This window comes from Pristiophorus japonicus, chromosome 19 (genome assembly GCF_044704955.1).
Source record: "Pristiophorus japonicus isolate sPriJap1 chromosome 19, sPriJap1.hap1, whole genome shotgun sequence".
Lineage (NCBI taxonomy): Eukaryota > Metazoa > Chordata > Chondrichthyes > Pristiophoridae > Pristiophorus > Pristiophorus japonicus.
In genome coordinates this window covers 80,296,818-80,318,165 of record NC_091995.1, presented here as the reverse complement: position 1 = coordinate 80,318,165, position 21,348 = coordinate 80,296,818, and the positions used below count along the sequence as shown (strand labels likewise).

At 47.3% G+C, this 21,348-nt stretch overlaps 1 protein-coding gene across 1 annotated transcript in view; it reads left to right on the top strand.

The window, feature by feature from the left end:
- LOC139229981 (glutamate receptor ionotropic, NMDA 2B-like) overlaps positions 1 to 21,348 on the top strand; it is a 1,420,117-nt gene that overhangs the window by 346,224 nt on the left and 1,052,545 nt on the right. The gene's annotated exons all lie outside the window — the stretch shown is intronic.

Below are 21,348 nucleotides of genomic sequence, written 5' to 3'. Positions count from 1 at the left end.
TTTTCAAGTGACTGATAATGGCTTCTTAGAGAAAATTTTCAGGCATGTTGGAAAGGTCAGACTTGTTCAGACTTGTCTGAATAAAAAGGTTTGCAATCTTCTACCTGAAGCCTCTCCTGACAGTGACTGACTTTGTGGAGGTCGGTGTGGCAGAGAAAATCTTCAAAATCCTTGAAAGTGCTGTTCTGTCAAAATTTGATTGTCAAATTTTTTTTATTCAATCATGGGATGTGGGCATTTCATTATCTATCCCTAATTGTTCTTGAAGGTGGTGGTGAGTCACCTTCTTGAACTGCTGCAGTCCGTGTGGCGAAGGTATTTGCACTTGATGTTAGGGAGGGAGTTTGACCCAGCGATGATGTAGGAACGGTGATATACTTCCAAGTCAGGATGATGTATAAGTCAGGTGGTGGTGTTCCCATGCGCCTACTACCTTTGCCCTTCTAGGTGGTAGAGGTCGCGAGTTTGAGAGGTGCTGGCGAAGAAGCCTTGGTGAGTTGCTGCACTGCATCTTGTAAACGGTACACACTGCAGCCACGATGCGGGGAGTGAATGTTGAACATGGTGGATGGGGTGCCAATCAAGCAGGCTGCTTTGTTCTGGATGGTGTCAAGCTTCTTGCGTGTTGTTGGAGCTGCACTTATCCAGGAAAGTGGAGAGTATTCCATCACACTTCTGACTTGCGACTTGTAGATGATGGAAAGGTTTTGGGGAATCAGGAGGTGAGACACTTGCTGCAGAATAGCCAGCTTTTGACCCGCTCTTGGAGCCAGAATATTTATGTAGCTGGTCCAGTTAAGTTTCTCGTCAATGATGACCCCCAGGATGTTGATGGGGTATTCAGCAATGGTAATCCCATTGATTATCAAGGGGAGACAATTTACTGAGATGTTTTCCACTTTTAGAAATCGGAATATTAATCTTGCCACTTTTTAAAAAAACGATAACTAATAAAAAATGCTAACTTCAGTTTCTGCTGGGTGAGTTTGCTATGGCTATTTAACTATTGCAGTAATGGCCAAGAATGTTAATCCTGCTCTAGATAAATGAAGCAGAGCATTGAAATTGCACAGTCTGATTAACTGGCAACACTGTTTCTCTCATTTCGAAAAACAATTTTATGATCTCAGGTGCTTGACTCAAAGAATTTACTCTCGTGATCAGTATTGGTTGCCGAGGCTCCCAGAATGGAGGTTTGGTTCACTAGGTCTTGCTGCTGGAAACCCAGAGGAAAAGTACTTTGTATTTGTCGTTTGCACCTGTGCACTTTAATTTTTCATGGGATAGAGACAGGCCCAAACTGCAACGAGGGAACCTCTAGTGATAATTCATTTAATTTATCTGAACGAGGTAATAATATAGAAAGGAATCAGATGCAGGCTTTCTTCCAACATAATGGCCCTGAAATTGCAGCCTCTCCGGGTGCATACGATGTGCGCACGCGCCCGAAGAGGCCCTGAAAGTTCCAGGTTTAGGCGCGTGAAGCCAGGTTCAACAGATCGCGTGCATCCCCGAGAGAAAGGCCTTCGCGGGCAGAGATTTGGACTATTTGCCCAACTCCTGCCCAACGAGTCTCCTTCAAACTCTTAGCTTTAATAGAAAAATTAAATCTTATTACTTACTTTTATATTTAAAAACCCTGCCTATGAAGGTAAGTTTATTTTTAATACTATTAAAACATTTAAAAATAAATTTCAAAAAAATAATTTTTTCTCAGACATTAAATTTAGAAAATTCTATTAATTAAAAGTGAAGTGTTGTTAAAATTTATGTTTGTGTTTTATTTGATTTTAGGGGTATTCTCATTGATAGTAATGGGAGCTTACTATGAATGAGAATACTACATTGTGATTGGTGGTCCAGGCCCACATGATCCCAGGATGCGCAGACGCTCCTAGAATACATGGGCCTCTGTGCTGGGCTGTGCATCTAGGCCTCTAAGCAGAATTCTTTGTTCCTCCGGGAGCACCAGTTGCTTTCGTAAAAAATGTTTTGGTTTGTGGCATCCGCCCACAATTTTTGGCCCAATAACATTGAATTAGACATTTTAGTGCAATTAACATTATTGATGCAAGATATGAAGGCGAAAGAATATCATCGCGGACCCCAACTCAACAAGCACAGATGGTTGGTATGTTTGGAACTGGACTCCATGAGTGGTGTGGCAACACCCAAGGATGAAGCGGAAAGTGATCTTCGTAACGTGTCCAACCAATGCACAGCGATAATCAACAAGGCCAATAGGATGTTGAACTAAGAGCCAAAACAGCAAGATACAAGTCAGAGGAGGTTGTGATCAAACTGCGCCCAGTTCTGGTCATCAAGACACAAGGGAGATATTCAACTGCTGGAGGCAGCACCGAGAAGAGCCACGAGGCTGATCCCTACCATTGGGAGTCTGAATTTCCGAGGAAAGACTGGAAAAATATGGCCTTTTCTGCCTTGATAAAAGGAGTACGAGAGGTGATCCTATCGATAGTTTATTTTAAATTACGTTGTGAGTGTCGGGAAAGGAGACACGGGGGCAATCCAGTGATAAATAAATTCAGGACTGATGTCATCATCCCTTCACATACCGTGATCAACACCTGGAACAGAATTGTAGATGGTGTATTGGAAGGGAGACCCTGAAATCATTCAAGAAGCCATGAGCTGCTGCAAGGGACTGTAGGATCTTTTGGAATGGCAGAATTTAGATGGGCCAAATGGCCTTCCACATCATGTCTAGTTGATTTTTGTGAACATTTTATTTGAGGAGAAGGCGTCCCTTAATAATATTTTCGCCCAATTAGGAACCGTTACATGACCGGCCAGGTTTACTCAGTTTGTTGTGCTGAGTTACTTCAGTCAGTTTGCAAGGTGCACCTGCAAGTAATACAGAAGGGACTCCTCCATTCCACACTCATGCTAATGCACCATCTACTATACACCAGATCCTCAGATAGGAAGGTTTTGGGCATCCAATACTGCAACCTAAGCCCTGCCTCAGAGGAGACGTTAAACCGAGGCTCTTGCTGCTCGCTCAGTTGAACGTAAAATATTTCGAAGAAGAGCAGGGGAGTTATCCCTGGTGCCCTGGGCCAATGTTTATCCCTCAATCAATAACACTAAAATTGATGTTTGTGGGAGCTTGCTGCACAAATTGGCTGCTGCGTTTCCCACATTACAACAGTGACTACACTTGAAAAAGTATTTCATTGGCTGTCAAGCGCTTTGAGACGTCCTGAGGGCGTGAAAGACGCTATGTAAATCCAAGTCTTTCTTTCTAGTCTCACGGACAAAGACAGAGCAATGGGTCAGCATACCTGCCCAGTGTTGTCTCGTTTTGGGCACCTACTAGTTGGATTTCCATTTTGGACCTACATATCATGTCTATATCCTAAGGTAGGCTTTGGTATTGCGAGTGAAAGCAAGAATGGACTTTACTAAATTGGATCATCGACGATCCAATCGACACAACCCCTAATGGTACAGACAACCGTCACTGCACTATCGACAAACACCTCCCCTATAAATGTGTACCCCGGGATATAGTGACATACCAATTCCTGCCACAGAGACAAAGGAAACACAGGACCACACCAATAAGCACAGCTACAGAGACAGGACCCGACCCTGTAACGACGCACCCCAACAGCAATCCAAGAAATGCTGTCTGCATCGAGTGACACCGTAAGTCCTGGCCAGGATGGTGATGATTGGATTGCTGCCAGTGTTATGCACAGAATTTGCAATGTGTAACTCTCCTGCACTCACTGCATTGTGCTGAAGAAATAATCCTGCTGTAATCGGGAGACTTTGCTGTAGTTTCGCTCATGAGCTCGGAGATTCTGTAAATTAAAAGCATGTCGCGTCCCGCCTCCACCTCATTGGCTCACAGTGATATCCCTGCTTGGAAAATGGAACCGATCAAGCCAATTTTGACAATGGGAGACTCTAGCTTCTCAAAGATAGAACACTGGCCGAATCCAATCTACGGTTTGTTACCCTCCCGCTTTCAGCGATTCCGCTCTCGAGTGCTGCCTCTCGTAACCCTGGAGATAAGCGTTGGAAACTTCACTTGCTACTGACAAGCCTCCAGCTCGGTCATCACCCGGCCACTGCCACAGAGAGCCGCGAACGGCTGGGCGCAGACAGGAGGTGTCCGGCGAGTCGGAGGTCGAAGCTTTCGGAAATCGGGTGAGTCTCAGCAATGGTGGTGCATGGGCAATTGAGGGGGCTTGGAAATCTGGGGTGTGGGGGAAGGCTCGAGAGTAGGGATGGGTCGGGAATGGCATAGGGAGACTTGGGGCTGGGTGAGAGTGAGGAAGACTGAGGGATGGGGCTTGGGGAGAGAGGGAGACTGGGGAATGGGGCTTGGGGAGAGAGAGAGACTGGGGAATGGGGCGCGGGGAGAGAGGGACACTGGGGAATGGGGCTCTGGAAGAGAAGGAGATTGGGGAATGGGTCTCTGGGAGAGAAGGAGATTGGGGTATGGGGCTCGGGAAGAGATAGGAACTGGGGAATGGGGCTCGGGGAGAGAGAGGGAAACTGGGGAATGGGGTTTAGGGAGCGAGGGGGACTGGGGAATGGGGCTGGGGAGAGAGGGGGACTGGGGAATGGGAATGGGGCTGGGGGAGAGAGGGGGACTGGGGAATGGGGCTTGGAGAGAGAGGGGGACTGGGGAATGGGGCTTAGGGAGACTGGGAACTGGGAAATGGGACTCTGGTGGAGGGAGACCGGGGAATGGGGCTTGGGGGGAGGGAGACAGGGGAATGGGACTTGGGGAGAGAGGGAGACTAGGGAATGGGGCTTGGGGAGAGAGGGAGACTAGAGAATGGGGGCTTGGGGAAAGGGGATTGGGGAATGGGGCTTGGGGGGAGATGGGGACTGGGGCTCGGGGGACTGGGGAATGGGGCTCTCGGAGAGAGGGACTCTGGGGAATGGGGCTCTGGGAGAGAAGGAGACTGGGGAATGGGGCTCTGTGAGAGAAGAAGACTGTGGAATGGGGCTCGGGAAGAGATGGGAACTGGGGAATGGGGCTCGGGGAGAGATGGGAACTGGGGAATGGGGCTCGGGGAGAGAGAGGGGGACTGGGGAATGGGGAATGGGGCTCGGGGAGAGAGGGGGACGGGAATGGGGCTCGGGGAGAGAGGGGGACTGGGGAATGGGGCTCGGGGAGAGAGGGGGACTGGGGAATGGGGCTCGGGGAGAGAGGGGGACTGGGGAATGGGGCTCGGGGAGAGAGGGGGACTGGGGAATGGGGTTCGGGGAGAGAGGGGGACTGGGGACTGGGGAATGGGGCTCGGGGAGAGAGGGGGACTAGGGAATGGGGCTCGGGGAGAGAGGGGGACTGGGGAATGGGGCTCGGGGGGAGGGAGACTGGGGAATGGGGAGAGAGGGGGACTGGGGAATGGGGCTCGGGAGAGAGGGGGAATGGGGCTCGGGGGGAGGGAGACTGGGGAATGGGGAGAGAGGGGGACTGGGGAATGGGGCTCGAGGGGAGAGAGAGATTGAGGAATGAGGGCTCGGGGGCGGAGGAGAGAGAGACTGGGAAATGGGGCTTGGGGAGAGAGGGAGACTGTGGAATGGGGCTTGTGGGGAGGGGAACTGGGGAATGGGGCTCGGGGAGAGAGGGAGACTGGGGAATGGGGTTTGGGGAGAGAGGTAGACTGGGGAATGGGGCTTGGGGGGAGGGAGAATGGGACTCGGGAGGAGAGAGAGACTGGCGAATGGGGCTTAAGGAGAGACGGGGAATGGGGCTCGGGGAGAGAGAGCGAGTCTGGGGAATGGGACTTGGTGGGAATGGGACTGTGGAATGGAGCTTGGGGAGAGAGGGACACTGGGGAATGGGGCTTGGGGAGAGATGGGAACTGGGGAATGGGGCTCGGGGAGGAGAAAGAGATTGGGGAATGGGGGCTCAGGGGGAGAGAGAGAGTGGGGCTTGGGGGGAGGGGAATGGGGGGAGGGGGGAGAGAGAGAGTGGGGCTTGGGGGAGGGGGAATGGGGTTCGAGGAGAGAGGGAGACTGGGGAATGGGGCTTGGGGAGAGAGGGAGACTGGGGAATGGGGCTCGGGGGACTGGGGAATGGGGCTCGGGGGGGGGGGGGAGAGAGATTGGGGAATGGAGCCTCGGGGGGGGGAGAGAGATTGGGGAGTGGGGCTTTGGGGGAAGGGGGAATGTGGCTCGAGGAGAGAGGGAGAATGGGGCTCGGGGAGAGAGGGGGACTGCGGAATGGAGCTCGAGGCAAGAGAGAGATTGGGGAATGAGGGCTCGCGGCTCGGGGGAGAGAGGGAATGGGGCTTGGGGAGAGAGGGAGACTGTGGAATGGGGCTTGGGGTGAGAGGGAGACTGTGGAATGGTGCTTGGGGGGAGGGAAAATGGGGATCAGGGAGACTGGGGAATGGGGCTCGGGGAGAGAGAGGGAGACTGGGGAATGTGGGCTCGGAGGGGTGGGGGGCGGCGGGAGAGAGACTGGGGAATGGGGGCTTGGGGAGAGAGAGAGAGACTGGGGAATGGGGGCTCGGGGAGAGAGGGAATGGGGGCTTGGGGAGGGAGGAAGATTGGGGAATGGGGCCGGTGGAGAGAGGGAGACTGGGGAATGGAGAGAGAGGGAGACTGGGGAATGGGGCTCGGGGAGAGAGGAAGATTGGGGAAAGAGGCTTGGGGAGAGAGCGAGACTGGGAAATGGGGCTTGGGCAGAGTGGGAGACTGGGAAATGGGGCTTGGGGAGAGATGGAGACTGGGGAAAGAGGGAGACTGGGGAATAGGGCTCGGGGGAAAAAGGGAGACTGGGGAATGGGCGTGGGGCTCAGGTAGAGAGGGGAAATGGGGCTCGGGGAATGGGGCCTCATGGGGGGGTGAGAGAGAGAGACTGGGGAATGGGGGCTCGGGGAGGGAGGGAGATAGGAATGGGGGCTCGGGGTGAGGGAGACTGAGGCTTGGGGAAGAAACAGAGATTGTGAAATGGGAGATTGTGGCACAGCAGGTGGGGGTGGAGGGGTATGTGGGGAGAGAGAATGGGATGGGGTGGCGGGGGGGTGGGGTGGAGAGAGAGAGAATGGGATTGCGGGGGGTGGGGGGGAAGAGAGAGAATGGGATTGTGGGGGGAGAGAGAATGGGTTGCGGGTGGGCGTGCATATCAGCAATTCCTACAGAGCCGGGAGCAGCAGCAGAAACGAGCAGCATCGAGAGAGGAGCAACCGGTAAAAGGGTAAGAGAAAGCTGATGACTTTACTGTGCTAAAACAGTGAAAGATTGTTTTCACTGGCCACCGAATGGGGATCGAGGGATCGGAAATCAAGGGCTTTCACTGGAAGAAACAAAGGGATAGGGTGAGGTCAGGTTCTTGAACTGAGGTCTGTTAGACTGTGGGATCCTTCAAAACATGTGGCTATTGAGCTAAGAGAATACAGCCTAATTTAAAAGAGATGGGGATGAATATTTGGAATGGTGGAATATAAAAGGATGTGAGGGGAGGGAGGTTACAGGAAGGAGCACCAGCATCGGGGTCGGAGTGGCCTCCTCCTGTGTTGTAATTTCTACAGTTCTATGAAAACTCCTTTATTGAGACTGAGCCCAGCGAGTGGTTTAGAAATGTTGGTGCTGAGCTGAGTTCAGGACGATGCGCTCTGAGAAGTGTCCCAAACATCGAGCCCGCTTCTCTTTGTGCAATCTCTGGGCTTGGTCTCTACATAGAATCATAGAATGGTTACAGCACAGAAGGAGGCAATTCGGCCCGTCAAGCCCGTGCCGGCTCTCTGCAAAAGCACCTCAGCTTGTCCCACTCCCCTGCCCTTTCCCCGTAGCCCTGCAATTTTAATTCCTTTAGGTACTTATCCAATTCCCTTTTGAAAGCCTCAATTGAATCTCCACCACCCTCTCAGGCAGTGCATTCCAGATCCTAACCATTCATTGCATAAAAAGTTTTCCCTCCTGTCGCCTTTGGTTCTTTTGCAAATCACCTTAAATCTGTGACCTTTGGTTCTTGACCCTTCGCCAATGGGAACAGTTTCTCTCTATCTACTCTGTCTAGACCGCTCATGATTTCGAACACCTCTATCAAAACTCCTCTCAACCATCTCTGCTCTAGGGAGAACAACTCCAGCTTCTCCAGTCTATCCACGTAACTGAAGTTGCTCATCCCTGAATCCATTCTTGTGAATCTTTTCTGCACCCTCTCTGAGGCCTTCCTAAAGTGCGATGCCCAGAATTGCACACAATACTTCAGTGTTTTATAAAGGTTCGTCATAACTTCCTTGCTTTTGTACTCTATGCCTCTATTTATGAAGTCCAGGATCCCATAAGCTTTTTTAACCGCTTTTCCAACCTACCCTGCCACCTTCAACGACTTGTGCACATACACTCCCAGGTGTCTCTGTTAATGCACTCCCTTTAGAATTGTACTCGTTTATATTGCCTCTCCTCGTCCTTCCTACCAAAATGTATCACTTTGCACTTTTCTGCATTACATTTTATCTGCCACGTGTCCGTTCATTCCACCAGCCTGTCGATGTCCTCCTGATGTCTATCACTATCCCCTTCACTGTTCACTATACTTCTAAGTTTTGTATCTTCTGCAAATTTTGAAATTGTGCCCTGCACACCCAAGTCCAAAACATTGATATACATCAAGAAAAGCAATGGTCCTAGTGCCAACCCCTGGAGAACACCACTGTGTACTTCCTCCAGTCCAAAAAACCAACTATTCACCATTACTCCTTGTTTCCTGTCACATAGCCAATTTCTTATCCATGCTGCCATTGTCCCTTTTATTCCATTGGCTTTGCTGGCAAGCCTATTATGTGGCACTTTATCAAATGCCTTTTGGAAGTCCACCACGTCAACCACATTGCCCTCATCAACCCTCTCTCTGTTACCTCATTAAAAAAAACGGGCCGGTTTTGACGTTTGATGTCCAACTGCAGATTTGCTCTGACTGAGGCTCCCAGTTCAGAGATGTCATTTTCACACACAGAGTCCAAACCAGAAACCAAGGAGATTGGGAGAGAGATGTTAAAAGTGGCATTAATGGGGGGTGCCTGAGCCCATCCTTTGGTGTGTAGGGGGGATTCTCGCTGTGATTTCAGAGTGAAATTCAGTGGGTTATACGGTTACTACTAGTTTACAGCTTGGAATCACTACAGGTTACTGAGTTATTGCATTACTGTTAATTATGAGCGGAATGCGAGTGTTACCAGTATTATTAGTTGTCTGTGCAATTTAAATAAGTAACTGTTAGTTATGGTCGAATCAAAGTTTTTCTCACCTCTGGTTTTCCCTCTGCAAATCGCTCCTTTCCATCTTTGGTTTCTCTTCGTCCCGCCTTCAATCTCCTCTCTTCGCCTAGTCCTGTGTGGCTTACTGGTTCTTGGAACTCCTCGCATAGCAGCTGCTGGCTTGAAACCACAAGCAAAGATGTTCAACGACAGAGGACCCAACCATTACAAGGTAAAAGCATGAACATTTGTAGAAGTCATGTGATCAAATGCCATGTGATCAGACGTCACGCGATCAGGCATCATGTCATTAAACCTCTAGGAATGCCTCCAACCAGGGTTGAGAACCCTAGTATAGTGCGGGGGAGGGTGGGGTGGGGGAGGAACAGGAACATTCAGAGAATGAGGATATATCAGGAGAGTTCAAAATTAATAGCTAAAAATTAAAATGGGCGCGAGAGAACAATGGAGAAGAGGCATGGGTGGGGGGATAACAGGGCAGATTGTCATCTGCGGATAACTCTCTGCTCCTTAAACTCTTTTCTCGAGGTTTAACAGTGTTCGTCTACTTTCCTTTATATAGATTCTGCACAACATTCGGTAAGAAGAATAGAAAAACAGAATATTTTTAAAATGGTGAGAAACTTTTAAATGTTGGTGATCAGAGATTTGGGTGTCCTTGTGCAGGAAACACAGAAAGATAGCATGTAATAGCAAGCAATAAGGAAGGAAAATGGCATGTTGTCCTTTATTGCAAGGGGGTTGGAGTATAAGAGTAAGGAAGTTGTGCTACAATTGTACAGGGCATTGGTGAGACCACACCTGGAGTAGTGCACAGTTTTGGTCTCCATATCTAAGGAAGAATATATTTGGCTTGGAGGTGGTACAACAAAGTTTCACTAGATTGATTCCTGGGATGAGAGATTGTGTAGATTGGCCCAATACTCTGGAGTTTAGAAGAATGAGAGGTGATCTCATTGAAACATACAAGATTCTGAAGGGGATTGATAGGATAGATGCTGAGGAGTTACTTCCCCTGGCTGGAGTGTCTAGAACTAGGGGGTACAGTCTCAGGATAAGGGGTAGGCCATTTATGACAGAGATGAGGATGTAACAAACAGGATGGATAAAGGGGAACCAATGGGTGTGGTGTATTTGGACTTCCAGAAGGCATTTGACAAGGTGCCACATAAAAGGTTACTGCACAAGGTTGGGAGAAATATATTTGCATGGATAGAGGATTGGCTAACAAACAGAAAACAGAGAGTTGGGATAAATGGTTCATTCTCGGGTTGGCAATCAGTAACTAGTGGGGTGCCGCAGGGATCAGTGCTGGGACCCCAACTATGCAATCTATATTAACGACTTGGATGAAGGGACTGAGTGTAACGTAGCCAAGTTTGCTGACGATACACAGATGGGAGGAAAAGCAATGTGTGAGGAGGACACAAAAAAATTTGCAAAAGGACATAGGCAGGCTAAGTGAGTGGGCAAAAATTTGGCAGATTGTAGTAGTGAAAACCTTAATCAGGGGAAAAGCAATTTGGTATAGTTAATGCATAAAGCAAGAAAGGCTTAGAGTGTTCATGGAGGAATAGCTGAGTCCCACATTCCAACAGTTAGGCTGAAATAAAGAATGACATGCTCACAAGGGGCCAGGACTAAGGTCAAAGAATCCTCTGAAGAGATAACACTCCCGAGAGCGCAAACAAGATAAATGTAGACAGCTCACAGAAATAATGAGATGAGGCCGCTATGTTCAAGTCACACGAGATAGCAGAAACAAAGCCCCTTTGAAATGAGGATAGCCGGATATATTTGTGAAGGTCACTAGTCTGAGAGTTAAAACCTGGGAACAAGTTCACAGAGACGTAGCACGCAACCCATAGGGAGCTTCCCCAACAACAGTGGCTGTAACTGAATGTACCAATGAAATCATTAGCAAGTACTGTAACTGTAGTAACCAATGAAATCACTATAACTGTATTAACCAATGTATTAGTAGCAGGTGGGCGGGGACTGGTGGCAAATAAACAATAGAACACTTCCCCGCGTAGTTTCATTATTTTGATTGTATTTCGACTGTATAAAATATAACAGCGCAGGCTGTCCCACGAGACTGCCGATTATAGCATCCAGTATGGGTACTCATGCAATCAGTTCTCCCTTGATTAATCAGGTTTAAATAAACAATTTTTTTCTCTACATACTGACCTTTGTGTCGAGTGTTATATTAGATGAAGTATAATGTTGGAGAGTGTGAGGTTATGCACTTTGGCAGAAAAAAATCAAAGAGCAAGTTATTATTTAAATGGAGAAAAATTGCGAAGTGCTGCAGTACAGCGGGACCAGGGGGTCCTGGTGCATGAAACACAAAAGGTTGGTATGCAGATACAGCAAGTGATCAGGAAGGCCAATGGAATCTTGGCCTTTATTGCAAAGGGGATGGACTATAAATGCAGGGAAGTCTTGCTACATTTATACAGAGTATTGGTGAGGCCACACCTGGAATACTGTGTGCAGTTTTGGTTTCCATATTTACGGAAGGATATACTTCCTTTGGAGGCAGTTCAGAGAAGGTTCACTAGGTTGATTCCAGAGATGAGGGGGTTGACCTATGAGGAAATGTTGGGTAGGTTAGGCCTCTACTCATTGGAATTCAGAAGATTGAGAGGTGATCTTATTGAAATGTATAAGATTATGAGGGGGCTTGACAAGGTGGATGCAGAGAGGATGCTTCCACTGATAGGGGAGACTAGAACTAGGGGGCATAATCTTAGAATAAGGGGCCGCCGATTTAATACTGAGATGAAGAGCAATTTTTATCTCTGAGGGTTGTAAATCTGTGGAATTCACTGCCTCAGAAAGCTGTGGAAGCTGGGACATTCAATAAATTTAAGATAGCGATAGACAGTTTCTTAACCGATAAGGGAATAAGGGGTTATGAAGAGCGGGCAGGGAAGTGGACCTGCGTCCATGATCGGATCAGCCATGATCTTATTAAATGGCGGAGCAGGCTCGAGAGGCCAAATGGCCTATTCCTGCTCCTATTTCTTATGTTCCTATGAGGAGGAATTTCTTCACTCAGAGGGTTGTGAATCTTTGGAATTCTCTGCCCCAAAGGGCTGTAGATGCGGAGTCTCTGAATATATTCAAGGCTGAGATTGATAAATGTTTGGAGTCTGGGGGAATCAAGGGATATAGAGATCGGGCGGGAAAGTGGAGTTGAGGTTGATGATCAGCCATGATCGCATTGAATGCCGGAGCAGGCTCGAGGTGCTGTAGGGCCTACTCCTGCTCTTATTTCTTATGTTCTTGTGTCTTACGTTTTTAACCTTTTCTCAGGATGTGGGGTGCCGGTGACAAGGCCACATTTATTGCTCATCCCTAGTTTCCCTGAGAAGGTGGAGCTGGCCTTGTTCTCTCCCGTTTTTTTTTGGTGTCGCCCAGCCTCTTTAAGTGGCAGCGCACACCATTTAAAGTACCACGCATGTGCAGTTTTTGCTTTAAGAAGTTGGCTGCGCGGGATCCTTGGCGGAGCTTAAAGGGAACATTGGTGGTGGCCTTTCTTTTTGAATTACTGCAATTCTTCTACAGATAGTGCTCCCTTACAACTGTTTCAAACCGTGTGGCACTGTGAGGCTTATATTCTCTAGAGTTTATAAAATTCTGAAGGGGCTTGACAGGATAGATGATGAGAAGTTGTTTCTCCCGGCTGGAGTCACTGTCTCAGAATAAGGGGTCGGCCATTTAGGACTGAGATGAGGAGAAATTTCTTCCCTCAAAGGGTTGTGAATCTTTGGAATTCTCAGATAACATCCGAGAAATAGAGTTGACGTTTCAGGTTGATGACCTTTTGTCAGAACTGGAAAAAGTTAGAGATGCAACAGATTTTAAGCAAGGGCAGGGGCAGGGAAAGTGGGGATGGGAGAAAAGACCCAAAGGAAAGGTCTGTGATAGAGTGGAAGGCAGGAGAGATTGAATGATAAAAGGGATGATGGTGCGAGGCAAAAGGCGATGGTAATGGGTCAAGTAAAGGAACAAAAGATTGGTCTAGAAGGAGGTGAAAATGGAATCAGCTGCCACGTGAAAAAATAGGAGCAGAGATACCTGATCAAACACGAGCAGGGAAACAGAAAGCAATAAAGATGAACAAGGTAAAAGCGACAAATGGAAATGCTGTCTTGAGAGAAGAGCAGAACTTCTTCAAGGTGGGCATTGCTAGATGAGAAGTGGCAGTGAATGAAACACAAATACAAAAGCAGAATACTGTGGAGGCTGGAAATTTGAAATAAAAACACAAAATGCTGGAAATATTCAGCAGGTCAGGCAGTGAAACAACGACAACAACTTGTATTTATATAGCATTTTAACGTAGTAAAACATCCCAAGGCACTTCACAGGAGTGTTATAAGTTGAAAAAAAAAATTGACACTGAGCCAGATAAGATGAAATTATGGCAGATAACCAAAAGCTAGGTTAAAGAGGTAGGTTTTAAGGAGTATCTTGAAGGAGAGAGTTCCAGAGTTTAGGACCCAGGCAGCTGAAGGCACTGCCACCAGTGGTTGAGCAGTTATAATCAGGGATGCTCAGGAGGGTAGAAATAACAACAGTGACTACACTCCAAAAATACTTCATTGGATGTAAAGCGCTTTTGAGATGTCCAGTGGTCGTGAAAGGCGCTATATAAATGCAAGTCTTTTTTAGAATTTGAGGACAGAGTTAAGGTTTTGATTGTTGCAACACTGGGTGTTGGGGAAGGACAGGTGCTGCAAGGATAGATTGTAGCTTTCACTGGTGGGTAGGACCATAACGGTAGTGGATGAGCCCAGCTCGATTTTGTGAACCACCGACAATAATCGAAAGGATAATCATTTGAGGCGTAGAACGATGTAGAAAGCAACCCTGGCTCCAGGCACTACGGTTGCAGTTCTCTGGGGTCCGACTGTTAAAAGTGGGAATCTGGATGAACTGCTGAGACAAATGGCAGGTGTCACGGTGAAGTCCCAACCTAATCCTCAGAAGGGGTAGACACTGACAAAAATAGTAATAATAAATAATACATACATTTTTATTTGTATACCTGTGTGTGTCATCTCGTCCTGAAGATGCCCACCTCTGGTCAAGCTTCTACTACAAATTGCATTTAAAAAGCGCCTTTAACACAGTAAAATGTTCCAAGGCACTTCACAGGAGCAGTATCAAGCAAAATTTGACTGAGTGGTTTGGCGAGGGAATTCCAGAGCTTAGGGCCTAGGCAGTTGAAGGCACAGTCACCAATGGTGGAGCGATTAAAATCAGGGATGCTTAAGAGACCAGAATTAGATGAGCGCTGATATCTCGGAGGGTTGTGCGGCAGGAGGGGATTACAAAGATATGGAGGGATTTGAAAATAAGAATGAGAATTTTAAAATCGAGCCATTGCTTAACCGGGAGCCAGTTTGGGCCAGCGAGCACAGGGGTGATGGGTGAACATAACTTGGAGCGAGTTAGGACACGGGCAACAGAGTTTTGGATAACCTTATGATTACGGAGTGCAATGAAGAGTCAGCCAGCATATGCTTATAGAAAACACAATATGCATATTTGGAGATCGGAACTGCAAAGGGTTAACACTGCTTCAGTTCTGTGAAAAAAAAAGGGAAATTGAGCCTGCATGGAACTACAGAAAGCAGCACACATACACTTAGAGACAGTACTCTAAAAAGCAAAGAAAAATCCTCTAGCTTGTCACAGTAAAAGAGAGACAGAGGGGGAGAAATTGGGCCCCTTTGCACCTCCCATTAGTGCCTCTGGGGATCGATAACGGGGCACAAATGGGTTTGCGACCGGGGTCGGCGAGATCAATGACTCGGTGGGAGTTTTGCGGTGGCGGTAAGACGTTGCACCCCGATCTCCTGCACCCGGAGATCGTGACGTCATTGCCGTGCATAGTGCCCCGTATGAAAAATTCCCTCTCGCCCCTTTGTTGTGCGCCTGCAGTTAACGACGACAGGTAGAAGAGGTGGTTTTCAGTCGATTGTCCGCTGGAGAAGCACTATTTAAAGGCGTCAACTTCCGGTTTCGTTTTAGTTGGCCAACAATGCTGCCTTATTAGTTTTGCATAGGCAACCAGGCCTTTTGACCGATTTGAGCGTTTTCGAGTTTACCCAGTGTTCTGGCTCATAAAGATTCTTGAGTTTCATTGACTGGAGATTTGAAACTGCAATATTTAGATCCTTTCATGAAAGGCTGTACTGGCACTGGACCTTGCCCTCCAGCGTTAATGTTGGAGGCAACTGAGGCATAGAGAAAGAGTGCAAAATGTCACTAGTGATCGGAGTGCCAACAGGGCTCTCAACAGGAGGCCTTACCCACCCAGTCTATTCCGGCAGCAATTCTCCTACATGAATTTCACCGAAGAACAGTGTGTTTGAAGGCTCCACTACAACAAAGATGTGGTCACAGAACTCTGCCACCTCCTGCAGCCACACCTCGAGACTCAGACTAGGGTGACTACGGCTCTCTCAGTGGCAGTCAAGGTCACCTTCACACTCAATTTCTACGCCATCAGATTCTTCCAGTGTGCAACAGGAAACATAGAAACATAGAAATTAGGTGCAGGAACAGGCCGTCAGCCCTTCGAGCCTGCACTGCCATTCAATAAGATCATGGCTGATCATTTAACCTCAGTACCCCTTTCCTGCTTTCTCATCATACCCCTTGATCCCTTTGGCCGTAAGGGCCATATCTAACTCCTTTTTGAATATATGTAACGAACTGACCTCAACAACTTTCTGTGGCAGAGAATTCCACAGGTTAACCACTCTCTGAGTGAAGAACTTTCTCCTCATCTCAGTCCTAAATGGCTTACCTCTTATTCTTAGACTGTGACCCCTGGTTCTGTAACTCCCCAGCAAAGGAAACATTCTTCCTGCCTCTAACCTGTCCAATCCCATCAGAACTTTATATCTTTCTATGAGATCCCCTCTCATTCTTCTAAACTCCAGTGGATACAAGCCCAGTTGATCCAGTCTCTCCTCATATGTCGTTCCTGCCATCCGGGGAATCAGTCTGGGGAATCTTCGCTGTATTCCCTCAATAGCAAGAACGTCCTTCCTCAGATTAGGGGACCAAAACTGAACACAATATTCCAGGTGTGGCCACACCAAGACTTTGTACTACTGCAGTAAGGCCTCCCTGCTCCTATACTCATATCCTCTAGCTATGAAGGCCAACATGCCATTTGCCGCCTTCATCGCCTGCTGTACCTGCATGCCAAACTTCAATGATTGCTGTACCATGACACCCAGGTCTCATTGCACCTCCCCTTTTCCTAATCTGTCACCATTCAGATAATGTTTTGTCTTCTTGTTTTTGCCACCAAAGTGTATAACCTCACATTTATCCACATTATACTGCATCTGCCATGCATTTGCCCACTCACCTAACCTGTCCAAGTCACCCTGCAGCCTTTTAGCATCCTCCTCACAGCTCACACCACCACCCAGCTTAGTGTCATCTGCAAACTTGGAGATATTACATTCAATTCCTTCATCTAAATCATTGATGTATATTGTAAATAGGTGGGGTCCCAGCACTGAACCCTGTGGCACCCCACAGGTCACTGCCTGCCATCCTGAAAAGGACCTGTTTATCCCGACTCTCTGCTTCCTGTCTGCCAACCAGTTCTCTATCCACGTCAGTACATTACCCCCAATACCATGTGCTTTAATTTTGCACACCAATCTCTTGTGTGGGACCTTGTCAAAAGCCTTTTGAAAGTCCAAATACACCACATCCACTGGTTCTCCCTTGTCCACTCTAGTAGTTACATCCTCAAAAATTTTTAGGAGATTTGTCAAGCATGATTTCCCTTTCATAAATCCATGCTGACTTGGACCGATCCTGTCACTACTTTCCAAATGCACTGCTATTACATCTTTAATAATTGATTCCAACATTTTCAGGCTAACCGGTTTATAATTCGCTGTTTTCTCTCTTCCCCCCCCTTTTTTTAAAAAGTGGTGTTACATTAGCTACCCTCCAGTCCATAGGAACTGATCCAGAGTCAATAGAATGTTGGAAAATGATCACCAATGCATCCACTATTTCTAGGGCCACTTCCTTAAGTACTCTGGGATGCAGTCTATCAGGCCCTGGGGATTTATCGGCCTTCAATCCCATCAATTTCCCGAACACAATTTCCTGGCTAATAAGAATTTCCTTCAGTTCCTCCTTTTCACTAGACCCTCGAACCCCTAGTATTTCCGGAAGGTTATTTGTACCTTTCTTCATGTAGACAGATCCAAAGTATTTGTTCAATTGGTCTGCCATTTCTTTGTTCCCCATTATAAAGTCACCTGATTCTGACTGCAAAGGACCTACGTTGGTCTTCACTAATCTTTTGCTCTTCACATAACTATAGCAGCTTTTGCCGTCAGTTTTTATGTTCCCTGCAAGCTTCCTCTCATACTGTATTTCCCCCCTCCTAATTAAACCCTTTGTCCTCCTCTGCTGAATTCTAAATTTCTCCCATTTCTCAAGTTTGCTGCTTTTTCTGGCCAATTTATATGCCTCTTCCTTGGATTTAACACTATCCTTAATGTCCCTTGTTACATAGAAACATAGAAAATAGGTGCAGGAGTAGGCCATTCGGCCCTTCGAGCCTGCACCGCCATTCAATGAGTTCAAGGCTGAACATGCAACTTCAGTACCCCATTCCTGCTTTCTCGCCATACCCCTTGATCCCCCTAGTAGTAAGGACTACATCTAACTCCTTTTTGAATATATTTAGTGAATTGGCCTCAACAACTTTCTGTGGTAGAGAATTCCACAGGTTCACCACTCTCTGGGTGAAGAAGTTTCTCCTCATCTCAGTCCTAAATGGCTTACCCCTTATCCTTAGACTGTGACCCCTGGTTCTGGACTTCCCCAACATTGGGAACATTCTTCCTGCATCTAACCTGTCTAAACCCATCAGAACTTTAAACGTTTCTATGAGATCCCCTCTCATTCTTCTGAACTCCAGTGAATACAAGCCCAGTTGATCCAGTCTTTCTTGATAGGTCAGTCCTGCCATCCCGGGAATCAGTCTGGTGAACCTTCGCTGCACTCCCTCAATAGCAAGAATGTCCTTCCTCAAGTTAGGAGACCAAAACTGTACACAATACTCCAGGTGTGGCCTCACCAAGGCCCTGTACAACTGTAGTAACACCTCCCTGCCCCTGTACTCAGATCCCCTCGCTATGAAGGCCAACATGCCATTTGCTTTCTTAACCGCCTGCTGTACCTGCATGCCAACCTTCAATGACTGATGTACCATGACACGCAGGTCTCGTTGCACCTCCCCTTTTCCTAATCTGTCACCATTCAGATAATAGTCTGTCTCTCTGTTTTTACCACCAAAGTGGATAAGCTCACATTTATCCACATTATACTTCATCTGCCATGCATTTGCCCACTCACCTAACCTATCCAAGTCACTCTGCAGCCTCAAAGCATCCTCCTCGCAGCTCACACTGCCACCCAACTTAGTGTCATCCGCAAATTTGGAGATACTACATTTAATCCCCTCGTCTAAATCATTAATGTACACGGTTGAGCTACGGTTGAGCTACATTCCCTGTTTTGTTTTATTTTTACTTCAGTTAGGGATGTACAATTGTTGAAGTTCATCCATGTAATCTATAAATGCCTGTACACTGTCAACCCTTTAAGTATCATTTAAGTAAACATCTCCAACATCTCCCAGTTTGCCGTCCATTGTTTCATCCGCCAGGTCACAGATGTTCTGTACAGAAGGAGAAGGGACTACATTTCATTCCCCATGACCAGAGAGAAGCAGCAGGAGCATGTTGGTTTGCCAGGATAGTGGGCTTCCCCATGGAGCAGAGCGCCATTGGCTGCACCAACAATCCTGAGATATTCCGTAACCACAAAGGCTGCCGCTCACTGTACAGTTGGTGTGCGACCACACACGATAAATCCTCACCATCAATGCCTGCTATCCTGGCAACAGCCACGATGCTTTCATCCTGCGCCAGCTCTCTTCCAGCCACCACATGAAGTTTGTGGCTGGCTGCTGGGAGACAAGGGCTATCTGCTCTCCACCTGGCCTATGGCTCCCCACGGCAACCCAAACACTCGTGCCCAGCACTCGTTTAATGTGAGCCATGCTGCCATCATTGAGCAGATTATCGGAGTGCTGAAGCAATGGTTCCATTGCCTTGACCCTCCAGTACTCATCTGAGCAGGTGTCGCTTTTCGTCATTGTCTGCTGCATACCGCACAACTTGGCCATCACTGGCACCAGGAGTAGCTCCACCACCTCAGGAGGAGGAGGAGGGGGAAGAAGAGGAGCTGAAGGAAGAGGAGGATGAACAGAAGGGACGGAGGAGGAAGCCACTCAATCGGACCTCTGGAATGTCAGTCCGTTACCATCTCATCAGAATTCATTTCCAGTGACTTCAAGGACTCTTTCCAGTTGCTGAGCACGTCCCCATCATTCCATCAATTTGTCATTCCACACCACACCCCAAAACTGAAGTGTGAGACAGCACCAAATCTGCAACATTCCAGTAACAAATTTATCAAAAACCACATATATACAACAAAATTGACTAATCACCCTTGTGCAAACCCTTACCTCCCCTCTTTACGGTCCCTTTTCCTAATCTACCACTCCCTACCTAGTGTCTTCCCAATGGCTGCAGCAGGGCTGGTAAAAGGCTGCTGAGTGCCTCACAATTCCCCCTGTTTTCTCTGTCCCTCCTTTTTTAGATAGTGGGGTTACATTTGCCATCTTTCAATCTGCACGAATACTTCCATAATCTATAACATTTTTGAAGACGACAACCCAGCTCCTCAAATTCTGCCCTCTTGAGCATCCCTGATTATAATCGTTCAACCATTAGATGTTGTGCCTTCTGTTGCCTAGGCCCATAGAAACATAGAAAATAGGAGCAGTAGTAGGCCATTCGGCCCTTCGAGCCTGCACCGCCATTCAATGTGATCATGGCTGATCCTCCATCTCAACACCATATTCCCGCTTTTTCCCTATACCCCTTGATGCCTTTTGTGTCTAGAAATCTATCTATCTCCTTAAATATATTCAGTGACTTGGCCTCCGCAACCTTCTGTGGTAGAGAATTCCACAGGTTCACCATCCTCTGAGAGAAAAAAAATTCTCCTCATCTCAGTCCTAAATTTCATACCCAGTATCCTGAGACTGTGACCCCTTGTTCTAGACTTCCCAGCCAGGGGAAACATCCTCCCCGCATCCAGTCTATCCAACCCAGTCAGAATTTTATACGTTTTAATGAGATCTCTCGTTCTTGTAAACTCTAGTGAATACAGGCCTAGTCGACCCAATCTCTCCTCATGCAACAGTCCTGCCATCCCAGGAATCAATCTGGTGAACCTTCGCTGCACTCCCTCTATGGCAAGTTTATCCTTTCTTAGGTAAGGAGACCAAAACTTCACACAATACTCCAGATGTGCTCTCACCAAGGCCCTGTATTACTGTAGTAAGACATCCTTGCTCCTGTACTCAAATCCTCTTGCAATGAAGGCCAACATACCATTTGCCTTTATAACTGCTTGCTGCACCTGCATGTTTGCTTTCAATGACTGGTGTACAAGGACACACAGGCCCCTCTGTACATCGACATTTCCCAAGCTATCACTATTTAAATAATACTTTGTTTTTATGTTTTTCCTACCAAAATGGATAACTTCATATTTATCCACATTATACTACATCTGCCATGTGTTTGCCCACTCACTCAACCTATCTAAATTGCCTTGCAGCGTTTCCTCTTCACAACTCACAATCCTCCTCACAACACTCAATCCCACCAAATTTTGTGTCGTCAGCAAACTTGGAAATATTACATTTGGTTCCTTCATGCAAATCATTTATATATATAATATCTATATATATATATATATATATATAAATTGTGATTAGCGAATAGCTGGGGCCCAAGCACTGATCCCTGTGGTACTCCACTAGTCACTGCCTGCCACCCCGAAAAAGACCCGTTTATTCCTACTCTCTGTTTTCTGTCAGTTAACTAATTTTCAGTCCATGCCAGTATATTACCCCCAATCCTATGTGCTTTAATTTTACACACTAACCTCTTATGTAGGACTTTATCAAAGGCCTTCT